The sequence below is a fragment of the Adiantum capillus-veneris genome, chromosome 8 (genome assembly GCF_014529385.1).
Source record: "Adiantum capillus-veneris isolate H3 chromosome 8, ASM1452938v2, whole genome shotgun sequence".
Lineage (NCBI taxonomy): Eukaryota > Viridiplantae > Streptophyta > Polypodiopsida > Polypodiales > Pteridaceae > Adiantum > Adiantum capillus-veneris.
The window spans coordinates 109,287,168-109,294,530 of record NC_140938.1 but is presented as its reverse complement, the minus strand read 5'-3'; the positions used below and the strand labels follow the sequence as shown (position 1 = coordinate 109,294,530).

The 7,363-nt window shown below is 42.6% G+C and overlaps 1 pseudogene; it reads left to right on the top strand.

The window, feature by feature from the left end:
* Positions 1 to 2,182: 2,182 nt before the first annotated feature.
* On the top strand, positions 2,183 to 5,093 carry LOC147452751 (uncharacterized; annotated as a pseudogene).
* The last annotated feature ends 2,270 nt before the right edge of the window (positions 5,094 to 7,363 follow it).

Sequence of the window (7,363 nt, the reverse complement as noted above, 5' to 3'; positions counted from 1 at the left end):
TTTAGTGGCAAAGCTTCAAATTTCGACCTAAAAACCGGGATCAAGTTTGCCCTTATTTTCATCAATTAGGGAGAATGTATATTCCTAGCCCTAGAGCGCGGGGGGGGGGGGGGGGGGGGACTTTAGCCCCCACAAATATTGACAGCGGCCTTCGGCCACCTCTCTCTCTGTCAATGCGCTGAGCGCCGTGGGCGTCGAGGTCACCGGGGGGGGGGGGGTCCCTCCCCCTTTTTAAATAACAGGCTATAGATTGGAGAGGTGGCTCCTTTCAATACCAAAGGATAAAGGAGAGAGTGGTATAAACTTTAAACTGTAGTCGCTAGCATCTCGCTATCTCAGACAGCTGAGAGTCAAGGAACTCTCTGGTGGTCTAGAAGCATTGTTCGGAAAAAATGTGTCTCAGCTTAATATCGTGCCATTTTCAATTTCAAAAATGCCGGTTGAGCGCACGGGAAAAAGGAGAAATGCCGCCCCAGAATAGACAAAAATAGTGTAAAAATATTAAAACATAACCTAATTTTCTGAAATTTCCTCTTGAAATAAACAAGGAAAGGAATTTTGTATGTTTGGAAAAATGATTTTTTCCGGGTACTGTCTAGAAGAACTAGAAGCCAATTCATAAAGGTATTTTTGACTTTCAAGGAAACGTGCAAGCAGCGATAGGTTTTGACGCCCTTCTGCCCTTCAAACGGCCGTCAACCTTGCGTAAGAAGGGTCGACTGGTGGAAAACCTTGCACTTGAAGGGATCGAATTGAAGTTGCCCTTCAACTTCGAAGGAAGAACATTTGTCCAATCTGTCATTAGAAGGGCTAGCCATTCAATTGCCCTTCAAAAACCAATGTCAAAGACTATAGAATATTGGGGGTATTTTGGGAATTTTTGAAATTTGAGGGGTATTTTTCTTATCGATATTTGACTTTTAAAGTTTGAAGTCTGGACCTGGGGCCAGGGTTTGTCCATGGTCGCAATAGATAATAGGTTTGAACGCGTAAGGCTCTAAACTATCCCTAAAGGCTAAAGAGCCAACATTTTAATTTTGAATTCACTGCCCGCAGCGCGACACCCGTTGTTGCCTTCAAACTGTGCTTTAGTAAAGTATGTAAACTGTAATTACACTAAAGCACAGTTTGAAGGCATACTTTACATTAAATCGGTTTTTAGATCAGAGTTTGAAGCAGCTCTTGGTAATTATACTAAATCTTGTCACATTTTGTCAATTTTTTTCAAGGCAAGCTCAAAACTAGCATAGATTTTGTAAGTTAGTGATAATCTTTAGAAATTATAATACATTATCTCAATTTTCAATGTCCATTAAAGAGTTTAATACGCCGCAATCTTTTTTGTTTTGGTCATACTCACAATTTTAGTGGTAGTGTTGTATTAACTCAATAAAGAATGTACACTTAATCTCAAACTGGGTGTGTGACATCGTAGCGTTAAAAAATCTAAGATTGTTAGTTTCTTTTTCATGTAGTTACAAATTCTATAGTCTCAATTTTCCACATGGTCATATGGTTTGACCGGGTGTGTTATCTTGAGCTATAGTTTCTTGCCAAAACATGTCTAGCATACCTTGGGTATGTCTACGTCTCACTTACACAATGTTTTTATTTTGTATAAAATTACAAATGTAGTTTCAATTTGTCACATGGTCATATGGCTTGACCGGGTGTGCTATCTTGAGCTATTGATTTTTACCTTCAGTTATTCTAGCTATCCATATGGCTTGACCGGGTCTCTTGAGCTATCCATTCTTACCCAATGTTTAGTTGTGCCTCTTTTTACAATAAAAAACGTTATAGATTTTAAGATTGTTAGTTTCTTCTCTATGTAGTTATAAATTCTATAGTCTCAATTTCTCACATGGTCATATGGCTTGACCGGGTGTGTTATCTTGTGCTATAGTTTCTTACCAATGATACATCTAGCTTACCTTTACATAGTGTCTTTATTTTGTCTCAATTATTTTTTGGCCATTTTGATGTAGAAGGGTGCAAAATTTTCTTTTTGTTCATTAGAAGGGCAATTGTAAATTTTGCCCTTCAATGTAGAAGGGCATAAGGTGCACATGCCTGTCATTAGACATTTGGGGTAGCCCTTCAAATTCTATCAGTGCGTGCAAGACTTGGAAATCAGAGGCAAATAAAACACGAGAGTCCGGCAAATTGTGGTAAGGACAAAATGGCAGGGCTAGCTGCTCTCTTCCTGTTGGCCTCCATATTTAGCGGCGCTTCCGAATGTAGCAACGCCGCTGCGCCCAACATCACTTGGGAGGCTGAGCGGCTGCTGGCATTCAAGAGTTCACTCACGCAGACGGAGCAGCTGAGCGGGTGGAGCGCCTCCAATTTGGCGGGAGTGTGCAGCACGTGGCATGGTGTGATTTGCTCGGACGCGCGGGGTGCAGCCACGGTGACTGGCTTCAATTTCACTGACTTCAACGTCAGCGGTCAGCTCGCCAGCCCACTCTGCGATCTACCAAATTTAGGGGAGCTCCGACTACGCAACAACACGTTCATTCAGAGCTTTCCCGGTTTCCTCCTCCAGTCCTGCACACAGATAACCGTCCTCGACTTCAGCATGAACGGGTTTTACGGCCAGCTGCCGGGCACCATCTCCACCTCCTCCCTCAGACAGCTACAGGATTTCAACATGGAGGGCAACAATTTTAATGGCAGCATCCCCGCCGACCTCGGCAACCTCTCGCAGCTCCGCTTGCTTCGCCTGCGTGGCAATTTGCTCTCCGGCCGCATTCCTCAGTCGCTTGGCCGCCTCTCCATGCTAGAAATCCTGCATCTGACAGACAATCCCTACATCCTTCAAGAAATCCCTCAAGAATTTGTCAATCTGTCTAGCTTGCAAGAGTGGGACATGCAGGGGTGCGGCCTCGTCGGTGAAATCCCGTCCTGGTTCGGGAACTTGTCGCATTTGCGGTTCATTAACATCGCCTCCAACAATCTCTCTGGCATCATCCCTCCATCTCTGGCTAACCTCACCAAGCTCAGAGAAATATATCTCATTGAAAACCACCTCACTGGCCACCTCCCCCCTTCAACACCTCTTCTCTCCAAAAACTCCAATTCGACAAGAATTCTCTCTCAGGTACTATCCCCTCCACCTTTGCTTCTCTTTCCTCTCTGCAAACGCTCAGCCTTGATTTTAACAACCTCACCGGCCCCTTGCCGGATGGCCTCGCCTCCCTCCCCGCAATCTCCACCTTCGCCGTCTCCGATAACCACCTTTCTGGCTCCCTGTCCTCTGAATGGGGTCTTCAGTCTAATCTTATCCAATTTGATGTCACCAACAACAATTTCACAGGCACCTTCCCGCCGCATCTTTGCAACGGAAACAGTCTGGCATACCTGTCTCTCGAGGGAAACTACATCAAAGACTCAAAATCCCTGAAGAGTATGGCAATTGCAAGAGCGTTTTACGCTTCATGGTCGCTGGAAACGAGCTCTTTGGCAGTGTTCCAAGTGGGCTTTGGATGCTACCGAGTGTGCTGATAATTGATCTTCAAAACAACCACCTCTCTGGCAAGATTAGTCTCAGCGATAGCAGCGGTGGTGATGGGAATGGGAACTTGCAGACAATTTTCCTTGATTCAAATCTAATTGAGGGCTCGATTCCGAGTGAAATAAGCAAATTCTGGTTCAATCTGTCCAAGCTGACTGCAGCTCAGAACAAGCTCTCCGGGCCATTACCTCCGGAAATTGGCAGTCTGACGCGTCTGGGGGTGTTAAACCTTTCAGTCAATGCAATCTCTGGTGAGATACCATCATCAATTGCAGGTTGTCGTGCCCTTACTTCGCTTGAATTATCTCAAAACCAGCTCTCTGGCAAAATACCGGCAGAGCTAACCCGCATACCAGATCTCAACTACATAGATCTCTCCAAGAATCACCTAAATGGGAGCATACCCACTACCTTAGCAAGGTCTACCTATGTGTTTTTTAATGTCGATTTATCCGGGACGGTGCCGGAGCCGCTTGCAAGTGACTTCAATGCAAGGAGTTTTGAGGGCAATCCAAAGCTTTGTATCTCAGCAGAGTCATGCTCCCTGGCAAGTGCAAAATTAGATTCAGAAGATGGGAACTTCAACATAAATCTGGTGGTGCCGATTGTGGTGCTCACAGTATGCGCGACCGTGCTATGTGTGGCGCTAATGGTGAGGGTGTACAGAAAGAAAAAGGGGGTGGCGAAGATAGAGCAGGCGTCAAGCGCCGAGTGGGTGGTTGTGCCATTCCAAAGGCTAGGGTTTGATGAAGCCGAGATATATGAGAAGCTAGAGAAGAGTGATGTGATAGGGTGGGGGGGGAGTGGGAGGGTGTATAAGGTGAGCTTGAACGGAGGGAGGCAGGTAGTGGCAGTGAAGAAGCTGATGATGCCATTAAAGCTGAGCGGAAATACGGGTGCGGTTGTTGTAGCGGGTGCGAATGCGTTGAATGGAGGAGTGGGTGCAGAGAAGAGAGTTAGGGATCATGAGAGCTTTTGTTTCAAGGCAGAGATGGAGACAATGGGCAAGATTCAGCACAAAAACATAGTGAAGCTGATGTGTGCATGTGAGTGGAAGGAGGCAAAGCTGCTAGTGTATGAGTATATGTGCAATGGAAGCTTGGGGGATGTGCTACACAAGTCTTTTAGGAGTGAGTTGTGCTCTTGGGCTACCCGCTTCAAGATAGCTTTGGGGGCTGCAGAGGGGCTTGCTTATTTGCATCATGATTGTGTTCCCCCCATCTTGCACAGGGACATCAAGGCGAACAACATTCTCTTGGATACTTCCTTTGAAGCTGCAGATTTTGGGGTGGCTAAATCTCTGCTTGCTAAAGGTGCCGCCATGACTGGTGTTGTTGGGTCTTTTGGATACATTGCCCCAGGCTCTCTCTCTCTCTCTCTCTCTCTCTCAATTGAAGGTCATTGAAACGCAAGAGGGGATCAAGGTGAATCGAGCTTGGGTGAATCGAGCCGCCCCCCAAGGTGCCCTTAGAGGGCCCATGCATGCACAAGAAGATTTAGAAATCTTCTCATGTAGGAAAATAGAGGCATAACATTATGAGCTTCTACTCGAGAGGCACCGCATACCTAGCTAGGTACGATTGGGGGCAGGGGACCGGCCCCCCAATCGTACCTAGCTAGGTATGCGGTGCCTCCCTCACAGAAGCTCATGATGTTGAGGTAGGCTAAGTCACAATGTGGGAGTTATTGTGAGAATTTGTCCAAAACTTCTTGTGATGGGGGAGCCTCTTAGGCACTATAGCATTGGCCTTTCAAAGGAGGGGTGGTAGATTCAAGAATTTGAAGGTATGGAGGCAAAGATATATGTGTTATTTGGTAGACCCAAAGGACAAAGCCAAGCCTTTCAGACCACTAGCCTCTTTTGTTTGGTCAAATTTAATTTTTTGAAGCAAAAATTTTGATTTGTTGAAATGAGAAAGGATAGTGTGTAAAAGTATTTGTTTGCACTAGTTTGGTACCAAAACAGGAACTTTAAGTGTTCTTTTTAAACAAATTTAAATTAAATGCTACTTGCATTAAACGGTTTATTTAAGAAACCCTCTTGATATGCTTAAATATGTTAGCCAGAGGGTCTTTTAAAAATATAACCTTGCATTTTAGAATGTATCATGATCAAGAACTATACTCATCAAGTTGACCCTCGTAAGACTCCGATTGACGATTTGAAGAAATCGTCTTTATAAGCTCGAGAAAAAATGAAGCGACCTTGTAAAAAATTTTAGGTGAATCTTCCACAGTTTTGCTATAGATAAAGTAAAGTTTCATGTGTTAAAAATTTGACCTTGGAGTATATAAAATAATGGAAAGTTTCATGTGTTTGATAAGGTCATTTCAAGCATATCGTTGTATACAAAGAAAATTATGTTTCTGATAGTGTATTTGTGAGTTTTAGAAAGTGATAGATCGCTTGCCCTTTCCATTGAGCATTCAAGGTGGCAAGTAGAAGGGCTTTTTGTATGCAAAAATTATTGGATCATTTTAAATATTCAAAATTGCATAAGAGAAAACTTTCATATTTTCATTCTTGAGACATAAGCATTCAAAACTTCAAATAATATCAAACTTTTCATGTAGATCAACTAAATGTATCAAAGTACGTGGTACATACACAATTGGGGTGCTTAAATCCTTGGTTTCAATGTTATTATGGAGAGCCCAAGATTTTCAAGAGTTTTTGCACGATAAAAAATTCAAGATAGAGTTCAAGCAATGAGATTTAATTGAGTTAGGGAGCCCAAAAAATACGTAGTTTCTTGGTTTAAACATATAAAGTCATTTATAGTTGTCAAATTGCACTAGAATAGTACCAATTTCATGAGGAGACCTTTGAAAGACCAAAATTATGCTCTTATTCAACACGTGCTCAAGTATGAAATTATGTATATAGCTTGCATGTGACTTGAAAACTTATCTTTGAAGTGCATTCCATTATTTTGCAACACTAATGCTGACACTTGGCTTTTATAAATATAAAAAAGGCCATCTCTACAAAAAGATATAATGAATTTATGATTTTTTTGACAAAACAGATTGAAATTTTACTAAAATTTATGTCTTAGAACTTACCAGAATTCTCTCCATATAGATTGTATTTTGATATGGAGAAAAATCCAGTGTTTTCTTTCCCTCATAACAATTCCATGGTAGAAGCAAGGAGTAAAAAACGTTTTTCTAGCTTGACAAATAAATTACCAAAACTTGGTAGAAAAACAGGACACTTTAGTGTCTCAGGACACTTAAGTGTCCAATTACAGAACTAGTGTTAAGCTCTAAAAACCTAATTCATCTAGTATGAGACTAGAAAAATGGAGCAAGTGCACTTGCAATGATAGTTTGCAAAAAGGATAGTGTATATGGAAGTCAAATTACTGACATTTTGAAAGAGGTTACTGCTATTAAACATGTTTACTTGGTTGTGCAGAGTATGCTTATACATTGCAAGTGGATGAAAAAAGTGATGTGTATAGCTATGGCGTGGTGCTATTAGAGCTATTGACAAGAAGAAGTCCTGGATGTAAGGAATTAGAGTGTGATAGTATAGATCTTGTGAAATGGGTAGCACAAGTGTTGGCTCAATCCAAAGAGGATTTTTGGAAAGTGTTGGATTGTCGCCTAGAGGTGACCGACGTTGACAAAGAGATCATGGCCAATGTCCTAAAACTTGCCCTCCTCTGTACTCGTGGATTCCCGCGACAACGTCCATCCATGCGAGAGGTGGTGGAGTTTCTTCACCGAGCCATGCCAATGAGCATTCTTCTGTCTCAACAACACCGTATGGATCTTTAAAACGAAGAAAAACACATCACTATCTCTATGGTTACATGACCTTTAGGATATACAAGCTTGTCC